Source organism: Arachis hypogaea, chromosome 6, assembly GCF_003086295.3.
Source record: "Arachis hypogaea cultivar Tifrunner chromosome 6, arahy.Tifrunner.gnm2.J5K5, whole genome shotgun sequence".
Taxonomy (NCBI): Eukaryota; Viridiplantae; Streptophyta; class Magnoliopsida; order Fabales; family Fabaceae; genus Arachis; species Arachis hypogaea.
In genome coordinates this window covers 62,716,312-62,739,313 of record NC_092041.1, presented here as the reverse complement: position 1 = coordinate 62,739,313, position 23,002 = coordinate 62,716,312, and the positions used below count along the sequence as shown (strand labels likewise).

Below are 23,002 nucleotides of genomic sequence, written 5' to 3'. Positions count from 1 at the left end.
TTTAGCTCAACTAGCATAATCTTCCAATTAAAATTGCTTGACCAATCAATCCTTGTGGGATTCGACCTCACTCTATTGTGAGTTTTTACTTGACGATAATTCGGTATACTTGCCGAAGGGAAATTTGTTGAGAGACAAGTTTTCATGCATCAAGTTTATGGCACCGTTGCCGGGGATTGATTTTGAATCAACAATGATTAAGTTAGAAGATCACTAGATTGAGCATTTTTCTTTTTCTTTATTTGTTATTTGATTTGGTCGATTACCTTCAGTTTGTTTAGTTTCTTCCTCATACCCTTCACCCTCTTTGTTTTTCTTTCTTTTTTTTGTTAATTACAATTCTACTCACTAACCCACTAACTGTTTGATAATTTTCATCACTCACACTAACAATTACTCTAACAAGAATAGTCTCTTTATTTTTTGTTAGTTGTATGACAGGGAGAAGAGAGGGAGCTTCAACTTCCTTTGATTCAGAACCTGAAAGGACCCTCTGGAGACTAAGGAGGGAAGTAAGAGGGAAAGGAATTATTGGTGCTGAGGAAGAGGAAGAGTACTTTGAACCCAACATGGAAGAGAATTTGGAAAACAATCATGAAGAAGAAGCTCACAACCATGCTAGAGAAGGCCCTGCAAATCGTGCTGGGCAAGAAAGGAGAGTTCTAGGCTCCTACATTAATCCTAATCCAGGAAACTCTGGAAGTAGCATCCAGAAGCCCATCATACATGCCAACAACTTTGAATTAAAACCCCAGCTCATCACCCTTGTTCAGAACAATTGTTCATTTGGAGGAAGTGCTCAAGAAGACACCAATCAACACCTAACCATCTTCCTGAGAATTTGTGACACTGTGAAGTCTAATGGAGTCCACTCGGATGTCTATAGGCTACTCTTATTCCCTTTTTCACTCAGGGATAAGGCATCCAAATGGCTTGAATCCTTCCCAAAGGAGAGCTTAACAAATTGGGAAGATATAGTGAACAAATTTTTGGCAAGATTTTACCCTCCTCAAAGAATCAACAGGCTGAGAGCTGAGGTGCAGACTTTCAGGCAGCAAGATGCTGAGACTCTCTATAAAGCATGGGAGAGATTCAAGGACTTAACAAGAACATGCCCACCAGATATGTTCAATGAAAGGGTTTAACTTCACATTTTCTATGAAGGTCTTTCCTATGAGTCAAAAAAGTCCATAGATCATTCATCAGGAGGCTCTCTAAACAAGATGAAAACCATTGAAGAAGCCATAGATGTCATTGAAACAGTTGCTGAGAATGATTACTTCTATGCCTCCGAAAGAAGTAACACTAGAGGATTAATGGAGCTGAATCACAAGGATGCATTGCTAGCTCAAAATAAGATGATCACCAAGCAGCTAGCAAATCTTACTAAGAAGGTGGAGGAAAACCAAGTTGCAGTAGCCATCACTTCATCACTAGCTCAAGAATGAGTGAATATAGGAGAAGAAGGTGACTGGGAGCAAGCCAACTATGTTGGAAACTCACCTAGACAAATCCATGATCTATACTCCAAAAGTTACAACTCTGGATGGAAAAATCACCCCAATTTTGTGTGGGAAAATCAACAAGACCAAGGTCAAGATCAGAGATGCCACAACCTCAATTCCAACAACTATGCAACTCACCAACACACCTCACAAAGATCCTATCAACACCCACCTAACCAACCTTCTCAAGCACCTAATCTCAACCCACCATCTCTAAAAGACGATAGGCTCTCAAAAATTGAGGCTCTACTTGAAGATCTATGCAAGGAAATTCAAGATAGTAAAGCTTTCTGGGAAGAAGTGCAATCCAACATGCAGAATCAAGATGCTGCCATCAAGAAACTGGAAACACAGATTGAATTCTTATTCAAGCAAGCCCCTGGACACAATAATTACAGCAATATTAACTCAGTGCCAAAGGAGGAATGTCAAGCCATCACCCTCAGAGGTGGGAAGAAATTGAAGGAGACCTACAAGAAACCACCAGAGAAGAAATTGGATGAAGAAAACAAGGGACATGAGGAAGCTCGAACCTCCACCCCTAAGTCACATCAAGAAGGAGAAGCGCTCAAACCATGCCTCTCAAAAGCTCCATACCCCCAGCAGCTGCAATTAAAGAAGAGGGGAGAGGATAACCAATTCTCAAGATTCTTGGAAATCTTCAAGAAACTACAAATAAACATACCCTTTGCTGAAGTAATAGAGCAAATGCCACTCTACGCCAAGTTCTTGAATGAATTGATGACCAAGAAGAGAAGCTGGAAGAACAATGAGACCGTGGTACTCATCAAAGAATGTAGTGCCATTATCCAACACAAATTGCCCCAGAAATTGAAGGATCTTGGGAGTTTCCAAATCCCTTGTATCATCGGAGAAATCACAGTGGAAAAGGCTTTATGTGATTAGGAGCCAGCATAAATCTAATGTCTTTAGCAATGATGAAAAAAAATGAAGATTGAGGAGGTCAAACCAACAAGAATGGCCTGCAACTAGCAAATAGATCATTCAAGTTTCCCCATGGGATAGTAGAAGACTTGTTGGTGAAGGTGGGAGACTTCATCTTTCGAGCAGATTTCGTAGTATTAGATATGGAGGAAGGAGCTAAGACTTCCATCATTCTAGGAAGGCCATTCTTGGCCACTGCCGGAGCCATTATTGATGTCCAAAAGGGTGAACTTGTCCTTAGATTACACGAGGAGAAAATGACATTCAATGTATTTAAGGCCATGAGTTACCCACACAACTCATTGGGAGAATGCATGAGGTTGGACTCAGTAGAGGCTTTGGTACAAGAAACTCTTGAAGAAGAAATTGAGGCATCAACAAAAGAAGAATTAGCAGCAAGCAAAGAGGCTACAGCCGCTGAAATGCATGTTCAAGGTATGCTAGAAGAAAAAGAGGAAAGACAAGAAGTGCCCAAACTTGAGCTTAAAGCACTGCCACCCACTCTCAAGTATGCATACTTGGGAGAAAATAAAAGTTATCCAGTGATCATAAATTCAGCCCTCAGCCAAGAACAAGAGGAAAAGTTGCTTCAAGTCTTGCAAAAACATAAGGATGCCATTGGATGGACACTTGCTGACTTGAAAGGAATCATTTCAGCCATATGCAGCATAAGATACTCTTGGAAGAGGGTGCCAAACCTTCCATTTAGCCCCAAAGAAGGTTAAATCCATAAATGAAGGAAGTAGTGTAGAAAGAATTTATGAAGTTGTGGCAGGGAGGAGCAATCTATCCAATTTCAGATAGCCCATGGGTCAGTCCAGTTCAAGTGGTTCCCAAGAAAGGAGGAATCACTGTGGTTCCCAACGAAAGGAATAAGCTAATTCCTACAAGAACCATCACAGGCTGGAGAATGTGTATTGACTACAGGAAGCTCAATGAAGCCACAAGAAAATATTATTTCCCACTTCCTTTCATGGATCAGATGCTGGAAAGGCTTGCAGGTCATGCATATTATTGTTTTCTAGATGGTTATTCAGGATATAACCAAATTGTGGTTGATCCAAGAGACCAAGAAAAAACATCATTCACCTGCCCATTTGGAGTGTTTGCCTACAGGCGCATGCCATTTGGGCTATGTAATGCACCCACAACTTTTCAATGCTGCATGCTTTCCATCTTTTCAGATATGATAGAGAAGTTCATTGAAGTTTTCATGGATGACTTCTCAGTATTCGGAGACTCCTTCCCTAATTGCCTAAACCATCTGGCCTTGGTATTGAAAAGATGTTAAGAAACCAACTTAGTCTTGAATTGGGAAAAATGTCACTTCATGGTGACAGATGGAATAGTTCTTGGCCATAAAGTTTCTAATCAAGGCATTGAGGTAGACAGAGCTAAGGTGGAGCTAATTGAAAAGTTACCTCCACCAAGTGATGTCAAGGCAATTAAGAGCTTTTTGGGACATGTTGGCTTCTACAAAAAGGTTTATTAAAGATTTTTCAAAGATAGCCAAGCCCTTAAACAATCTCCTGATGTCTAATACACCATTTATTTTTTATGAGAAATACATGCTAGCGTTTGAAAACTTGAAAAAAAGGCTATCCTCAGCTCCTATCATCACCCCACCTGATTGGAATTTACCATTCAAACTGATGTGTGATGCATCTGATTTTGCAGTTGGGGCAGTGTTATGGCAGAGAAAAGAAAATTTGGTGCATGTCATATATTATGCCAACAAGATCCTTAATGATACTCAGCGGAATTATACCACTAACGAAAAGGAGTTGCTGGCAATAGTTTTTGCATTTGACAAATTTAGATCATATCTTATTGGTCTAAAGTTATTGTGTTCACTGATCACACAGCACTCAAATATCTATTTGCCAAACAGGAGTCAAAGCCAAGACTAATGGTGCATGAAATTGTGATCATCAATGGCGCCATCAACATGGTACGCTCAATTGAAATCTCAACTCTTTATCACAACTTCGCACAACTAACCAGCAAGTGCACTGGGTCGTCCAAGTAATAAACCTTACGCGAGTAAGGGTCGATCCCACAGAGATTGTTGGTATGAAGCAAGCTATGGTCATCTTGTAAATCTCAGTCAGGCGGATTCAAATGGTTATAGAGGATTAATGCTAAAACATAAAGTAAAGATAGAATCCATGGCAAGTTGTATGTTGGGCATCACCGTTGTCAATGGCTACAGTCCTGTCCTCTCAGTGAAAATGTTCAACGCGCTCTGTCACAGCACGGCTAATCATCTGTCGGTTCTCAATCAGGTTGGAATAGAATCCATTGATTCTTTTGTGTCTGCCATTAACGCCCAGCCTTCAGGAGTTTGAAGCTCGTCACAGTCATTCAATCCTCTAATCCTACTCAGAATACCACAGACAAGGTTTAGACCTTCCGGATTCTCTTGAATGCCGCCATCAATTCTAGCTTATACCACGAAGATTCTGATTAAGGAATCCAAGAGATAAACATTCAAGCCTTGTTTGCTTGTAGAATGGGAGTGGTTGTCAGGCACGCGTTCATAAGTGAGAATGATGATGAGCGTCACATAATCATCACATTCATCATGTTCTTGAGTGCGAATGAATATCTTAGAACAAGAATGAGCTGAATTGAATAGAAGAACAATAGTAATTGCATTAACACTCGAGGTACAGCAGAGCTCCACACCTTAATCTATGGTGTGTAGAAACTCCACCGTTGAAAATACACAAGTGATAATGGTGATCGTTGGCTTCGGCCCCAGAGAGGGAACCAGAAGAACCAAGATGAAAATACAATAGCAAAATGTCCTATTTATAGAGAACTAGTAGCTTAGGGTTTACAAAAATGAATAAATGACATAAAAATCCACTTCCGGTCCCTCTTGGTGTGTGTTTGGGCTGAGCATTGAAGCTTCTATGTGTAGAGACTTTTCTTGGAGTTAAACGCCAGCTTTTGTACCAGTTTGGGTGTTTAACTCCCATTTTTGTGCCAGTTCCGGCCACTACAAGAAAAACACCCATTCAGGTACACTTAAAAGTGTAGCCAAAAGTAAAAAAATGATGCCTTAGGCTACGGCTACGCTTTCTGGGCTACGGCTACGCTTTTTATGGTGATTCCTATTCGGCCGTTGCCTATTCTCAAAGGCTACGCTTTTCTGCACCAAGGGCTACCTTTTGGCGTTTGGGAATAGGGTACGCTTTTAAGTGATGCTGTCCAAGACCAAAGGCTACGCTTTTCAGCTTCCATTTTCGCCAGAATAGGCTACGCTTTTCAACGCTACTGCATCACCTGTAAAACGTAGCCACATTGTATACCATGGCTACTTTTTATAAGTGTAGCCTTAGGTCCCTCATTGTTTTTTTTTAATTTTCTATATATATATATAATATTCTAATAATTTTTTGTACAATATAATATTTAATAATATGATTACATATATAATTCTGTATTTTTAATTAAATGAGTTAAATCTTATAAAATAAAAATAAATACATAATTATACTAAATTAAAAAATATTCTAGCAAAGCATAGTAAATACATTCTAAAGATTCACAAGCATTATAATGATATAGTATATTAGTACATGAAACAATAGATCCAACTATCCAATTGAACAATCATTCAACAATAGAGAAAAAAATGAAACATGTCTAAAGTCTAAACTACTACTTTCCATGTATCAGTGAATATAAAGAGGATTACAAATTAAGTCTAAAATTAAAATAAATAAAAGAAAAGAGAATAAACAAAGACTATAGTGCCCTGAGTACTAAGTTCCTATCAGTTGTGTGTGCTTGAAAATTATTTGAACATACCCCACAAAGAAAGAGGATTTTTTTTTGGAGCCACTTATGTTGCCTGCTAGTGCCTTTACAAAGTGCTGAATAAATTCAGAGTGCCCTTCATAAGTGGCGGCAGTAATGAGATTACCATCCACCACTGTTGCTAGTGTCTGGTTCAACCCAATGAGCACCAGAGGCAACCAGTGCTGGTTTAACAGGAGGAAAAGCGGTAAACTTGTGATCTTTAGCTACACCTGCACCCGCCAGAATCAACTGTCCGAGGCAAATGGAAGCAAGTGCTTTTCCATAACTGAAAAGCTTGATCACCAGTGCCACAAGAGAATCATGAGCAAGATACTCTGGCGCTCTTCCATCCAGTAACATCACCATGTCATAGTTTGCAGCATCAATTGAAGTCTGGTGGGAAGATATGCATATAGAAAAATTAGGAATAAGGTAGAAAAACTAAAGCAAAAGTGTCAATGCACATTGGTTATCTCTATAAAGCAATTAAATAAATCAATGCTGGAAGTTCAGAAAAATATAAGTTAATAACAAGAAATTAGCCTTATTAACCAAAGCTGGAAGTTCAGAAGAAACAGAATAAAAGTCTGCATATATATCAGCAGGTAGGAATATTCACAAAGATCACAATAAAAGTCTGCATATATATCAAAGCTGCAACTGAACTGAGAGATACCACTTCAAAGTGATTTCAAATTCAGAAGCAATAATATTCACAAAAGAGAAAAGTACACTCATGCCACTCAAAACAAATTGCTGTCAATCAGAAATTCAATATTCTTCCTTTAATCTTCTTTTGAATGATTTTCAATGGTTATAGCCTCCTCAACAAAAAGGATAAAAAAGATCTCTCTTCTCCACAAGTTCAGATCAAATGCAGATTGACTGAATTGTATTCAAAATAATTCTTCCATCAGACAAAGTACCTTGAAGGATGATTTTGTATTGATGAGACAGCAGAAGGGAAGTTACCAACAAATTTTACTTGATCACCTGCAAATTATTTAAGCCTCATGTTAACCTTTAGGTGCTATGCAATATGTACAATAGGAAGTAAATTTGGAGATAGTTGCTCAATTTTTAAAAACAAAACAACACACCTGTTTTAATAGTAGTGCCTTTTGATGAAGCAGTAGAAACCTCCTGCTTCAGCATAGCCTGAGAACTTATTGTGGATCCACCCATAATTTCAGCATCAACACTAAAAGCTGGTTTACTATGTTTTAAAGAAGCAGCATGTGTACTTCTCTTGGCTAACACAGATGGTCGTTCAGGCTTTGAACTTTCTTTAGCAGAATCAACTTCCTTTGATGAAGTTCCCTAAAATATCAATCACATAACAAAAACTATTATTATTCTGTTTATATTAACAGCGATTTAGGAAGAAATCATCTCAACAATACAAACAGATAATAAGAAGTAGCAAAAGAATATCTGAGAAAATGTACACCAGGTAGTGAAAGGGAATCCACAATTAGTAGCCTTGCACCAAAATGCTTTGCAAGTGCCTTGGCAAGAGTCTCCTGATATATATCCGAACCTACACAGGAATCGCTTAATGAGAGCACTTCTTGATTGCAGAAAGGGGAAAACAAAGCATTAACAAGAATGAAGGAACTACCTGCAACTAAATAGAATAAGGCTAATAAGGCTAATTTCTTGTTTGGTTACTACTTCAACTGAGATAAAATCTGAATCTGAATTATATATCAGCAAAAAAACCACAAGAGAAGGACAGGTCAGAAAAGTCTATACTTGTTAACAATAATTTAGAAACAAGTTAATCAGATTTATATTTTGTAACTCATTAACATAGATATATCTAACTGATTTGGATATCTAACAATAATATAGGATGAAATAATCACAAACAGCACAATATAATCACAATTAAGTCACAAAAGCACAAAGAACAGCAGCACAGTAGCATATTTACAATTAATAATCATAAACAGCAGTAAGAGCTAATCAACAATCAATTAATCAATGAATGAAAAATTGAAAACATAAATCATTCAAGAATAATTCAAAGATCAATAACCCTTAGGAACAGAGCAAACAACTGAACAATGTCATTACACTATTACAGTGAGACACGAACAGAGCATGAACCTTCGAAGACGGCGAGCTGGCAACAAACTCGACGAAGGACGACGCTGAAGAACTGTGAAACAGGACAGGAAAGCAAACATTGTCAAACGAGGGATCGAGGGACCTCGAGAATGACGAACCTAGTGCCGATCTTGAGCGCGATGAGCGGCGACGAGCAGCGACGGTGAGATTGATGGCGGCGCGGTGGAGGCTAGGGTTTTCACAACCTTACAAGGAAGAGCTGCGAGATGGATGAACGACGGCAGAGCACGACTAAGAACGATGAGCAGACGAGTGAGACGGTGACAATGGCGCACGATGAAGGAGGGCACAATGACGGGGAGATTGAAGAAGCGGCTAGGGTTTTGTTATTTGGTGATCTGGTAAGAAAGAAGGAATGACGAAGATAGAGTGCAGGGCTTCGATGATGAGAAGAAATAAAAAGAAACAACAAAAATTCACTAAGTGTCCTATACATGTGTATTTGGCATTTTTACATTAGGCAGCGCTTTTAAAGCCTACCCAAAACTTAACAAATATGCTACTCTTTAAAAGCGTTTCCTTTGGTATGAAAAATGTATTTATAGATATCAACATAAGGCTACACTCTATAAGTGATTTCTATAATACCTAAGGCTACGCTTTTTAAATGATGCCGCATTTGTGTATTCTTTTCTCTTATAAAAAGGCAACACAGAGAAAAGCGTAGCCTATTCTATGAATAGGCTACGCTTTTCAAATGTAGCTTAAAAAAGTGTGGCTGAATGGGTATTTTTCTTGTGGCTGAATGTAGCTTAAAAAAGTGTGGCTGAATTGGGCTTTTAACGCTGGGCAGTCTTTAGCTGATTTGGAACGCCGGTTTGGGCCATCAAATCTCGGGCAAAGTATAAACTATTATATATTGCTGGAAAGCCCAGGATGTCTACTTTCCAACGCAATTGAGATGGCGCCAATTGGGCTTCTGTAGCTCCAGAAAATCCACTTCAAGTGCAGGGAGGTCAGAATCCAACAGCATCTGCAGTCCTTTTCAGCCTCTGAATCAGATTTTTGCTCAGGTCCCTCAATTTCAGCCAGAAAATACCTGAAATCATAGAAAAACACACAAACTCATAGTAAAGTCCAGAAAAGTGAATTTTAACTAAAAACTAATAAAAATATAATAAAAACTAACTAAAACATACTAAAAACATACTAAAAACAATGCCAAAAGCGTATAAATTATCCGCTCATCAACTTATCAGATGGATCTTATTATTGTAGGAATTCAACATCGAGATTAGAGACAAAAAGGGTGTGGAGAACAAAGTGGCAGACCATCTATCCAGAATCCCTTGTGAGAATGATGATACCCATGATACAAGTGTAAATGAATTCTTCCCAGATGAACAGCTAATGATGATTCATAAAGCACCCTGGTTTGCGGATATTGCCAATTTTAAAGCAGCCAGTGACTTACCCCCTGGAATCAACAAATATCAAAGAAGAAAACTCATCAATGATGCCAAGTATTTCATTTGGGATGAACCCTACCTCTTTAAGAAATGCTCAGATGGAATTCTTAGGAGTGGATCTCAGAAGAAGAAGGATGAGAAGTCTTGTGGAGTTGCCATAGTGCTAGTTATGGAGGTCACTTTGGAGGAGAAATAACTGCCGCAAAGGTGCTACAATGTGGGTTCTTCTGGCCCACTATCTTCAAAGATGCTAAGGAATTGGTGAGAAGCTGCAACGAATGCCAAAGGGCTGGCAACCTGCCCAAGAAAAATGAGATGCCACAGCAATACATTCTAGAGCTTGAACTATTTGATGTATGGGAAATCGATTTCATGGGACCATTCCTACCCTCATATTCAAACAAGTTTATCTTGGTGGCAGTAGACTATGTATCTAAGTGGGTGGAAGCAGTGGCAACCCCAACCAATGACAACAAGGTAGTCATAACCTTTCTTCGAAGGAATATCTTCACCAGGTTTAGAGTCCCACGAGCCCTCATTAGTGATGGAGGGAGCCATTTCTGCAATAGACCATTGGAAGCCCTACTCCTACGATATGGGGTGAAGCATAAGGTTGCCACACTTTATCATCCCCAAACAAGTGGGCAAACAGAGATATCTATCTGAGAGTTGAAAAGGATTCTGGAAAAGACTGTGGGGATATCAAGAAAGGACTGGGCGAAGAAGCTAGATGATGCTCTTTGGGCATACAGGACAGCATTCAAAACACCAATTGGGATGTCCCCATATCAACTGGTGTATGGTAAGGCTTGTCACTTGCCATTAGAGCTGGAGCACAAGGCCTCCTGGGCCCTTAAAACACTGAACCTAGACAGCACTACTGCTGGTGTAAAAAGGGTCCTGCAGCTTCAAGAATTGGAAGAGTTTAGATCTCAAGCCCATGAAAATACCATGATCTATAAGGAAAAAGCAAAAAGGAGACATGATCTCAACTTGGTACCAAGAAGTTTCGAAGAAGGGCAACATGTGCTTCTCTACAACTCTAGACTGAAACTCTTTCCTGGGAAACTCAAATCAAGATGGTCGGGACCCTTTCTAGTCACAAAACACTCACCTTATGGACACATAGAAATAATGGAAGAAGGCTCAAAGAGAAGATTCACTGTGAATGAACAAAGACTCAAATACTACTTGGGCAACATGGGGGAAACCCCCAAACAGAAGTATAACCTTAACTAAGGAAAGAATCGTCGAGCTAGCAACGCTAAAAAAGCACTTTGTTGGGAGGCAACCCAACCTGAGGTAACTCTCTTTTCATAAGTCTTTCAATAAAAAGTTCAAGTTGGATTCTCTATGGTATGAGGAGCTAAGTTTGGTGTTACACACCAAAAACAATTCAAGAGTGAAACTCCAGCTGAAGAGTGCATTGCAACCCTTAGTGTTGAAGCATTGCTCTAGCAAGCAGAGAACTCACTTGACAGAGGCTTAACCTCTAATACATAAATTTTCTTTTTAGCTCATAGTTGTTTCTTAATAAAAAGCACACAAAGTTCTTACATGCATCCAATTTGTCGAAGTAAGCAAAGAACTAAGTTTGGTGTTCACACACCAAGTTAAGTTCAGAAGCTCACAAGCACACATGTGTGCTAACCCTTTTCCAAGTGCTTGGGGAACAAGCAACTTTCAATAGTGTTGCAGGAATTCAATCAATCTCAAGGAATGAGCATACCACATCATCGAAGGAAACAGACAAGGATGCAAATGCTAGGACGAGAATACCAAGGAAGATATCATGAGGTTGTATCAAACCATCTCAAAATGCAGAACTCTAAGTGAAAAATGATTGAATAGAACCTGCATATTTTACTTGTTCCTCTTTATTCACATCCAAGTGTGCTAACTTAATGTCCCTGGTGATCACTTTCATCTTTCTTACTTGTATGCTTGTCTTTTTAAGTTAATCAAAAAAAAGAAAATGTTATGAAAAGAACAAGAGTGAGGTTATTTTGTGAAGTAGGTTCTGAATGTTTGTGGTAGGATGATTAGTAAGCTAAGTTGGTTCACCAAACAAGGAAAGAAAGCAACTATCTATCCCAAGTCCTATGCTTGAAACACATCCTATGAGACAAACTCAATAATAAGATCCCAATAAGAAAAGAGAAAGAGCAATAAAAGTGAAAAAGAAAGAAACACAATAAGAGACAATGCTAGGCACCAAGGGTTTCAAAATTGAGACATGTGTCTGTGGTGTTTATGTGCAAGGGATATACTTGGATGAATAAGCTCTTAGGGGTGCCTTATCACTTGGTAACTTGGATTAACTAATCCGGGATTATCAGCTGAAAGTCCACTATCAAGAGTAACCTTTGCTATAGAGCACTTAGTAACCCAAAGAGGTGCTGGACACCAAGGTCTCAAGAAAGAAAAATAACAAACCATGTGCCTGTGGTGTGTATGTATGAGGGAAAGAGACTTGAGGGAGTAAATCCTTAGGGGTATCTTAACACCTAGCACCTTGAACCAACTGGTTCGGGAGTGTTGGCTGAAAGCTTATCATAAAGAGTCGCCCTCTTACAGCGCACTTAGCCAAAAGAAGAAGGTAATAAACTTTGAAAAAGAACGAAGGATCAACAAGAAAGGAGTCTCAAAGGATGCAATCAAGAAAGTGACCAAGGAATTGATAAAGGCTTGAAACCTAAAAAGGAAAGAACCTAAGTTGCTATGCATGAAACTCCATAAACTAGGAATTTTACTTCTATATTATCATCTTGTTCTTTCATTTCATTCTACCTATGTTTCAGTACTTGCTTAGGGACAAGCAAGCTTTAAGTTTGGTGTTGTGATGCCAGGGTATCTAGGCCAGTTTCACTGACCTTTTCTTTACTGTTTTAGCATAGTTTCATGCATTTTCTTAGTGAATAGGGAAAGTTTTGGATGAAAATACACTTACACCTTGATTCAAGCAACTATTGTGAATTTCATATGATTTCATGAGGATTTTGCTAGAATTGCATGATAAATTGATGATGCATAATCTCATGACTTTGGCTAGAGCTTTGATGCACTTTATTTGCTTGATTTCAGGGCAAAGGAAGCAAGGAAGAACCACGTTAATCTATTTAACATGAACACTAACGTGGAATGGTAAATAGCTTGCAACGTTAATGAGAAAAGTAATCACCAATAACGCCTGCGAAGCCATCAATAGCTCACGTTACTTGCCAAGTTAACTAAGTTAACGTGTTAGTTAACGTGGAGACAAAAGAGAACTCCAACGTTAGGGAAAAACGTGAACGCTAATAATGTTCTGCTCCAATGTTAGTGGTAAAAGTGAACACCACTAATGTTCCAAAACTTGGCAATGAGCCACGTTAAGAGTCACATTAACTTAGTTAACGTGAACTCAAACGTGGAAGAGAAGAACAATGCCAATATTAGTGACACTCACCTTTGTCACTAACGTTGGATCAACTAGCATTGCCTACGTTAGTGGTCACGTTAAGACCACTAACGTGAGAGTTAACGTGGAGTTGAGGATTGATGAGCTAACGTTAGTGACACTCACTTTTTCACTAACGTTGGAAGATGGCATTCTCTACTACGTTAAGAGTCACATTAACTTAGTTAATGTGAGCTCTAACATGGAGAGTAGGGGCATTTGGAGCGTTAGTGACAAAGGTAAGTGTCACTAACGCTCTCGAAGGTGAAGCATACCCACGTTAAGAGCCACGTTAGCTACACTAACGTGAACTCTAACGTAGGGACAAAAGGCACATAGCAACGTTATTGGGAAAGGTGAGTCCCAATAATGCTTGCGAAAGGGGTATAAGCCAACGTTATTAGGAAAAGTGAGTCCTAATAACGTTAGCAAAGATTTAGAAGGCAACGTTAGTGGTCACGTTAGTTCCACTAACATTGGAGTTAACGTGAGGTATTTGAGGGTGGAACGTTAGTGGAAAAAGTGATTGCCACTAACGTACTCGAACCCACAATGTCACTTAACATTAATCTCACTAACGCCCATGCCTAATTCATACTTCTCTACAAGCTGGGCTCACTAAAGATTAGAACTGCTTCAACTCAGATCCAGAGCCCACATCCAAGACTTGAAGAACTCACTAGAAGATCAAGAGGAGTAGCATATATAGGAGTAGTTTTGAACTATAGAGAAGCTTGGCACCTTGGAGAACTACCTCTGTATATTTACTTTTCTGCACTTTTAGCATGGATTCTTCTTTTCTGCCATTTTTTATTTCTAGACCTATGAACAACTAAGCCCCTTTCATTGGGTTAGGGAGCTCTGTTGTAATTTGATGGATCAATTATAGTTTTCATTCTTCTTCTTTTTCTTTTTTCTTGATCTTACTAGAAAGCTTTCGATCTTCATCTAATTGGATTGTTATCTTGGGAAAGAAACTCTCAATAATTGGATCTCCTCTGAGCCTTGGAAAAGGAATGAGGAGATCATGCTAGAAAAGCTTTCTCATATTGGACCAAATTGGGGTTTGGGCGGATATAGTGACATGTAATCCTCCCAACACTTTGATTTGGAAATACATGTGGTATAATTAGTGACCACACTTCATCTCTACCCATGAGCAATTAAATCAAGGAATTGGGCAATTGTTCAAGCTTAGAGAGATTGGATTGCCAAGGAATTGGGATCCAATCACTTAAGATTGCTAAGGAGATCAATGAATGCATTGATTGAGGAAGAGATGAGAATGAACTTGATCCGGAGAATGCAACATCTCCTGAACCCAATGATTTTCCCATTTCTGATCTTACCCATTCTCTTTACTTTCTATCATTTATTTTCATGCTCATTGCCCCAAATCCCCATTTAAGATTCTGTACTTTATTTTCTGTTATTTACTTTCCTGCCATTTAATTTTCTGCAATTCTCAACGACATTCTGTTTAGCTCAACTAACATAATCTTCAAATTAAAATTGCTTGACCAATCAATCCTTGTGGGATTCAACCTCACTCTATTGTGAGTTTTTACTTGACGACAATTCGGTATACTTGCCGAAGGGAAATTTGTTGAGAGACAAGTTTTCATGCATCACACAGCCTCTTGTGCATCCGCACAGGAGCTCAAGCAAAGCATGTATATCATTTTGAGCGTGTCGCACATCCAGCCAAGCATCGCCTAGTGTGTGTGCGCACAGCTACTTGTGCATACGAACAGGATGAGATTTTCGCAAAGTGTACGGACGCACACGCTTGTGCGTCTGCACACGTGTTCGCGCATGACTTCATTAAAAATGCACGTGACTCACGATTTGAGGGCTTAGGAGGCCCATTTCTGAAGTCTCTTAGCTCATATTGGAGGGGGAATGAAAGACACAACATAGCATATCATTAGGATAGTTTTAGGAGGAATAGTAGATGTTTTTTTAGTTTAGTTTTTCTCTAAGTTTTTCATCATCTCTACTAGGGTTTCTATTAGGGTTTTAAATTCAAGTGCCATTTCAATTTTTCATATTGGATTTTGCTAATCCCATTGTAAGTATTATGTTGTTATTACTCTTTATAGTTACATTGTCATTACTCTTTCTTCTAATTCAAGTTATAGTTCAATTTCACTTCCCTTTTACAATTTCAATTTCTTGTTGATCAATTTCATGTTTGATGTCTATTCTATGCTTTCTTGTGTCACTCTTGTTGATTGATGTCAATTGTTGCTTTTAATTTCAAGTCTTTTCTTATTTTTCTCATGTTCAAGCTTTTGGCCCACCAAGTGTTTGTCAAAATGTCAAACATGGTTTTAGGCTAAAATTTTGCCTCTTAGTTTGGGTAAGTGAGATATTGGGTTCCTAGAGTTGGAATGTCCAACATTTAGTGTCAATTCTAGGATTGTTAATTGTTCTTGTTCCCACTAACGCTAATTTGTTGCTAAAGCAATTAGCTAGCAATTTAGGATTTGTGGGTTAAGAACACTTATGCTCATTTATCTTACCTTCCGATGTGAGGGTTAATCAAGTGAGATTAATCCATCAGAATTGTCATCGTTTTGTTTCTAACAAGGAAAGGACCCCTAGCTCACTCCATGCCAAGACCCTTTTTATGCTTTTAATCTTTCATACATTGCTATGTTAATTTCCTTCATACTTTACTTGTTTATATTACATAGTCGGTTCTTTAAATTCTTTATTAGTTCAATCATTACAATTTCACATGTTCTTTTATTTTTTTATATGTTCATTTCTTCGTTGACAACCCCTTGATCTCTACAACCAAAATTTCCACGCTCATTGCTCTCAAGTGATTCCTTAGGAGACGACCCGGAGTCAAATACTCTCGGTACCATATTTGCTTGATTTGTGACATGTTTAGGATTCTAATTTGATAGGGACCAATTGTGGTGTTTGGAACTATACTAGCAATGGGAATCTATTTTTATGAAAATTCCGAACCCACCTTGGGTCCCTCCATCACCTCCCTCATTAATTCAAAACCCTAATCATACCCTCCCTATAAATACCCCCTTCATTCCACTTATCCTACGCACTACTCATACACCTTTAGTGCTCACTTGGCCAAATTGCTCTTCCCCCTCCATCTCTGATGATCGGATTTTTGTGTGGTAAAGAATTTCACAAATGAATTCTCGTTGCGTGTATAGTTTCTAAACCAACAAAGAATGCTTTCATACAAACATTTGGTTGTCACAAGTAACAAGCCCTTGTAAAAATAAACCAAAGTATTCAAACTTCGGGTCGTCTCTCAAAGGAATTGCAGGGAAGTGTTCTTGTTATTGGTTATGGACACGTATATTTGGGGTTTTTAAGATAAGAAACAAGAAATGTAAATTGCAATAATTAAACTAATAGCTAATAAAACTCTTGGCAGGTATGAGAACTAGAAGTCCTATCCTCATTATCCTCATCAATTGTGATGACAAATGTCTATTTCTCCCACTTAGTCAACCTCTGCCTATAAATGAAAGTTAAGTGGATAAATCAATTTGATTCCTCAAGCCCTAGTCAACTCCTAAGGAAAGACTAGCTTTAGTGGAATTCAAATCAACTAGCAACTAGTGTAATTGGGTTATGGTAAAGGTAGGATTGTATTTGGTTAAGTGGACTAAAATCTGAATCCTTGATAAACCCAAACTTTCCACCTAACTTGAGACAGTCCACGTAATCACAATACAAAATCTAACTACCCATTATCTATGTTTTTTACATATTCATGCATTCCAATTTTGAGTATAGTACATATGCATTACTATCACCATATACATTGGGGCATTTTGTCCCCTTTTTATTATTTCTCTTTCTTTTCCTTTTCTTTTTTTCTTTTTCTTTTTCTTTTTTTCTTTTTCTTTTTATTTTTCTCAATGCATATGATTAAGGTATTGAATGCAAGAATATATGATCAACTATTTTTTTGTCATATTTTCACAAAAAAATATACAATATACCCAATTTCCAAACCAAAAGCTCCCAAACCGATTTCCCCACACTTGAATCATGAGCACTCTCACTAGTCTAAGCTAACCAAGGATTCAAATTGAGGACATTATTGTTTTCTGCTTAGAGTTAATGATGTGCTAAAGTAAAGAACAAATGGGTAAGATAGGCTCAACATTGGTTTGCAAAGGATAATGAAAGGTTAAGGCCATATGGGTATGTAAGCTAAGTGAAACAAAGGCCTCAATCATATAAGTGCATGCATACATCAAATAATGGAAGTATAGAATCAAGCAAGATAAAGATCATAATTTTAGAGAGAACAAAACACACCAAAACAGAATATTGGTTGATAAAATGCAACCAATCAATTAGGCTCAAAATCTCACTGGTTTTGTGTGTTTGAGCTTTAAAACCATGTTCCAAAATAAATTTCTTCAAACAAGTCTAACAAAAGCTTTAATTCAAATTAGTGAAATGCTTTAAAATAGTTTCTTAGAAAAGAATTTACCACTTCAACCAAGTAGTGGTAAAATATGCACGAAATCTAACAAACATGCAAATGCAACCACTAACTAATTAAACATTGGTGTTGGAAAAAGAAGTAGTTACCCACGGAACTCGGTATTGACCTCCCCACACTTAAAGATTGCACCGTCCTCGGTGCATGCAAAGATTTGCAAGTGGACGGGCTGCTACAACTGATGCTTTTCCTCAAAAGATGGTGCGAAAAGACTTGTTGTGCCCCAGGTAGAAACTTTTCCTTTTCCCTCTTGGTGGCCATCCTGAAAGGAGAGAAGAGGGAAGAAGAATAATCCACAATAAATATATGCGAACAAATAAAAGATGGGTGAGCTAATGCCAAATAATAAAGAGGTTCTCAACTACATGGTAGCTACAATATGCAAGTGAGAAAACAGTAGAAGCGAAGGGCATGTCAAGTAAATAGTAGACAAGTCATGAAGCACCCAAAATAATGCAAGAAATATGCAACAGTTGAGTCAGAACAGTGAATACTAATAGAAAATTAGCAAACTTAGAAAAAGACATGAAAACAAGTACAAAATTAAAATGCGATGAATAAAAATATGCAAACGCAATAAACAAAATAGAATAAAAGAGAATAACGATAAAAGTTAAGGAAATGAAGAAGAAGAAAGTAAGAAGGAAAGAAGAAAAGAGAGAAGAAAGGAAAGAGGAAAGAATAAGAAAGGAGAGAAGAGAGGAGTAAAATGGAAAACGGGACGCGACACGTAAGCGTCGCCCATGCGTACGCGTGGGTGAGCAAAGTCACAAATGACGCGTAAGCGTCGGGCACGCCTATGCATGACCACTCGTTGTGCTAGACACGCGACTCCAGCCTGATTCCCGCCCAACTCTCTGTTCAAATTGCCATTTACGCCGATTTTTCATCCCACGCATACGCGTCGCTGACGCTTACCCGTGATTTGACAAAAATGCATGGGACGCATACGCGTGGGGTGCCTTGTGTGCCAGGCACCCCTCTTCCGCAGTTTCAGCGCAACTTTCTGTTCAGTGCGAAGCTCTACATGACTCGTGCACGTTATAGATACTTACGCGTCGGAGGCACATTTTTTTTATGCAGAAGTAAATATGGAGAACTGAGAATGAAATGAAACTAATAAAAAGGGAAGATCATACCATGGTGGTTGTCTCCCACCTAGCACTTTTCTTTAACGTCCTTAAGTTGGACAATTGGTGAGTTCTTTATCAGGGTGGCTTATGCTTGAACTCTTCCTTAAATCCCCACCAATGTTTGTAGTTCCAATAGTCTCCAGGGTTCCAAACTAGGCGCATAAAGCCTTTACGAAAGTTAAAGCAAGTGACAAGGCCCCAAGAGTGTGGATTGCTAGAATAAATTCCGGAGTCCCAAACCTTGCTTTTGCACCTGTCTTCTTGTTGATCACCATTTCTCCACTTGGATGGTAAGCAAGACAAATTCTCAATAAAGCCTCCAAATAACTTTCTAGACCCATTCAATGTAGCTGACTCCAACCTTTACAATTCAACCTTGATGATCCAACCATAATAAGCTTCGGTTGTCGTTTCCAACTACTAACCCTCTCTCTTTTACTTTTAAAGCCACAAAGAGCTCTAAGTTGACCATCCATTTCAAGTAACCCATATTCAAGTGGGAAAGTAAAGGTTAAGGATAAGAATTTTACCCACTTAAATGTTGTATTGGATGGTAATGGCTTTGGGAGAGGTGTTTCTAATGATCTTGCAAGCTCCACTCCCTGATGCTTTTCTTTGACAACTTCCACCTCTTTGCGAGCTTTTTCAATTTCAACCTCTTCTTCTTGGTAGCTTTCTTTCAATTTGATCTCTTCTTCATTGCTTACCAAGGGCATGGGAAGTTGTTCCCCTTCTTCTTTAATCTCCATGTCAAGTCTAGTGGGAGAGGATTCAATTGTAGATAAGAATTCATCAATGATTGAATCCATCTCATTATCAACCTCCTCCTAGTCTTCAACCATGATATGCCTTGGAGGTTGTACACCCTCTTGAACATCAAATTCAAACGTCTTGGAAGGAGGCTCTATGACTTGAGTGTTCCATGGAAGTTCCGCATCTCCTAAGTCTTCAACCACTTCTTCTTTTTTGATAATTTCGACTTTATGCACCTGCTATAGTACGAAATCAAACTCCTCCTTGATGTCTTCTACCTTTTGACAGCTTTCTTCAAGGATCTCTACTACCTCCACCTTTTGGGCCTCCTCTTGCTTTTTTTGAAGTATGGATTCGTGAACGCAATCCATTAAGTCCCTAAGACTATCCTTTCTCTCTTGTTCCGTGCCAATAGCATAATTGGGATCATGTTGCTCTTGTATTGATGGATCCACATGGGATATAAGAGCTTGAAGAGTATAGGTGAGACCTGTGAGAGCAGAGGTAAGTATGGTTTAAAGCTCTCTTTGCCCTTGGCGAATAACATTAAAGGTGTCATCTATGGGAGCTTGGGGTGGATAGAAGGGTTCATTTGTTAGGAAAAATGCTATAATACGAAGGTGGTTCTTCTTGATGAGGATACGGAGATGGTGTATATTGAGGTGGTGGTTCTTGGGGGTAATTGGGTTGGAATTGGGGTGGTTCCATGTATAGTTCATATGGTGGTTGGTATGGTGGATATGGGTTACGGTCATATAGAGGTATTTGGGGGTAAGGGGCTTGTGAGTATGGTGTTTCAAAATTATGTTGAGGAGGGGGTTCATAGGTGTATGGTGGTGGTTGTTGATAATCAAAAGTGTGCTCACCATAGCCATTATCTTGGTATGCTTATTGGAATAGCTCTTGGTCATAGTATGTTGGTGGAGGTTGTTGCCAAGAGGGTTGATCAAATTCTTGTGGCTCCTCCCATCTTTGATTCTCCCATTCTTGATGCATATTCTCATTGTAGCCACCATTCCCTACAACATAATTTGAGCCAAACTCATCGCCAAAGTGATGATAATTCATAGTAGCAAATAAAAACAAAAACTAATAGAAATAAGCAACAAAGTCCTAAAACTAACAAAAACTAACAAATAAGCAAAAAGCAAATATTTACAATAACTAATAATAAGGAACATGTTTGCAATTCCCCGGCAACAGCGCCATTTTGATGATCGGATTTTTGTGTGGTAGAAAATTTCACAAATGAATTCTCGTTGCAAGTATAGTTTCTAAACCAACAAAGAATCCTTTGATACAAACATTTGGTTGTCACAAGTAACAAACCCCTATAAAAATAAACCGAAGTATTCAAACCTCGAGTCATCTCTCAAAGGAATTACAGGGACATATTCTTGTTATTTGTTATGGACACATATATTTTAGTGTTTTTAAGATAAGAATCAAGAAATTTAAATTGCAAGAATTAAACTAATATCTAATAAAGCTCTTGTCAAGGTATGAGAACTAGAAGTCCTATCCTCATCAATTATGATGACAAATATCCATTGCTCCCACTTAGTCAACTTCTACCTATGAAGGAAAGTCAAGTGGATAAATCAATTTGATTCTTTATGTCCTAGTCAATTCATAAGGAAAGACTAGCTTTAGTGAAATTCAAATCAACTAGCAACTTCTAATTATAAATCAACAAAAGCATTAGATAACTTAAGAGTCACTAATTACTCAACCTAAGCCAAGAGGAGAAAAATCTACTCTAATATCCTTCCAAACATTTTATCAAACACTTAAAAGGCATAAAATAAAAGCATAGAAAACTACATCTAAACCTAAAATTATGCGAATCAGAAGTGAATGATTCGGTTTCTGCAGCCTCTAATCCGTATTTTTGGGCTTAGAACTAGGCCAAAAATAGCCCAAAAATCGTCCCCAGCAATTTCTGATACGTTCTGCACGTGGCTCTGTCACGCGTACGCGTCGCCCACACGTACGCGTCGCTAAACTTTTGCAAGGTCACGCGTACGGGTGATCCATGCATGCGCGTCTCCTAACTACATGGAAACTATGGCCAATTGCATATCATTTTGAAGCCCCAGATGTTAGCTTTCCAACACAATTGGAACCGCCTCATTCGAACCTCTATAGCTCAAGTTATGGTCGATTTAGTAGGAAGAGGTCAGGGTTGACAGCTTAGCAATTCATTCAATTTCTTGTATTCTTTCCACTTTTGCATGCTTCCTTTCCATCCTCTAAGCCATTATTACCCTATAAACCCTGAAATTACATAACACACATATCGAGGCATCGAATGGTAATAAGAGAGGATTAAAATTAGAAAATTTAGGACCAAAGAAGCATGTTTTCAATCATGGCACAAAATTCGGAAGGAAAGTGTAAAACATGCAAATTCAATGAATAAGTGTGAGAATAATGGATAAAATCCACTAAATTAAGCACAAGATAAACCGTAAAATAGCGGTTTATCAGTTTCCATCTATTTTCTTCTTCTTCTTCTACTCCATTCCTCTCTTTTGTTTATTTTTTCTCGAGGACGAGCAAAGTTTTAAGTTTGTTGCGGAAAAGCCTTGCTTTTTGCTTTTCATTCCCACTTTGGCACCCAAGGTTGGAGAACCCTCTAGAAAGAAGAAAGGAAAGGCAGTAGCTGCCACCTCAAAATCTTTGGAGATGGAGAGATTCATCACCAAAGCCCACCAAGACCACTTCTATGAATTAGTGGCAAAGAAAAAAGTGATCTTGAGGTCCCCTTTAAGCTTAAGAAGAATGAGTATCCAGAGATCCGACATGAAATCCAGAGAAGAGGTTGGAAAGTCTTAACTATTCCCATCCAAGAGGTTGGAATATTAATGGTGCAAGAGTTCTATGCTAATGCATGGGTCAAGAAAAACCATAACATTAGTGTCAACCCACATCCTAGAAATTGGAGCACCATGTTCCAAAGGAGAATCTTATACTTTAGCCCGGAAAGTGTGAGGTTGGCGTTCATCTTGCCTTTGATGCAAGGAGACCCACATCTTTACACTAGAAGAGTCAATTTTGATCAAAGGCTAGATCAAGTGCTCTCATACATCTATGTGGAAGGAGCACAGTGAAAAAGAGATTCCCAAGCCAAGCCTATCCAACGAAGAAGGCCTGACCTCAAGCCCATAGCTAGAGGATGGTTGGAATTTATTCAACGCTCTATCATCCCTACTAGCAACTGGTCCGAAGTGACCATAGAATATCATCCCTATCCATTGCATCATGCTCGGAACTGAGGTGGAGGTACATGAGGTGATACATCAAGAGTTGTACAAAGTGGCGGACAAGCCCTCCACCCAAGCAAGGTTAGGTTTCTCTCATCTTATCTG

At 38.6% G+C, this 23,002-nt stretch overlaps 1 long non-coding RNA gene and 1 other non-coding gene across 2 annotated transcripts; both read right to left on the bottom strand.

Annotated features, from left to right (window-relative positions):
• Positions 1 to 1,022: 1,022 nt before the first annotated feature.
• Positions 1,023 to 1,129, bottom strand: LOC112700590 (small nucleolar RNA R71). The gene has a single exon (XR_003153495.1). It is a non-coding gene; the product is annotated as a small nucleolar RNA R71 (small nucleolar RNA).
• A 5,649-nt stretch (positions 1,130 to 6,778) lies between these two features.
• LOC140173355 (uncharacterized) lies at positions 6,779 to 7,959 on the bottom strand. The gene is made up of 4 exons (XR_011861976.1): positions 7,882 to 7,959; positions 7,709 to 7,800; positions 7,361 to 7,580; positions 6,779 to 7,253 (listed from the first exon to the last, which is right to left on the bottom strand). It is a non-coding gene; the product is annotated as an uncharacterized lncRNA (long non-coding RNA).
• Positions 7,960 to 23,002: the final 15,043 nt, after the last annotated feature.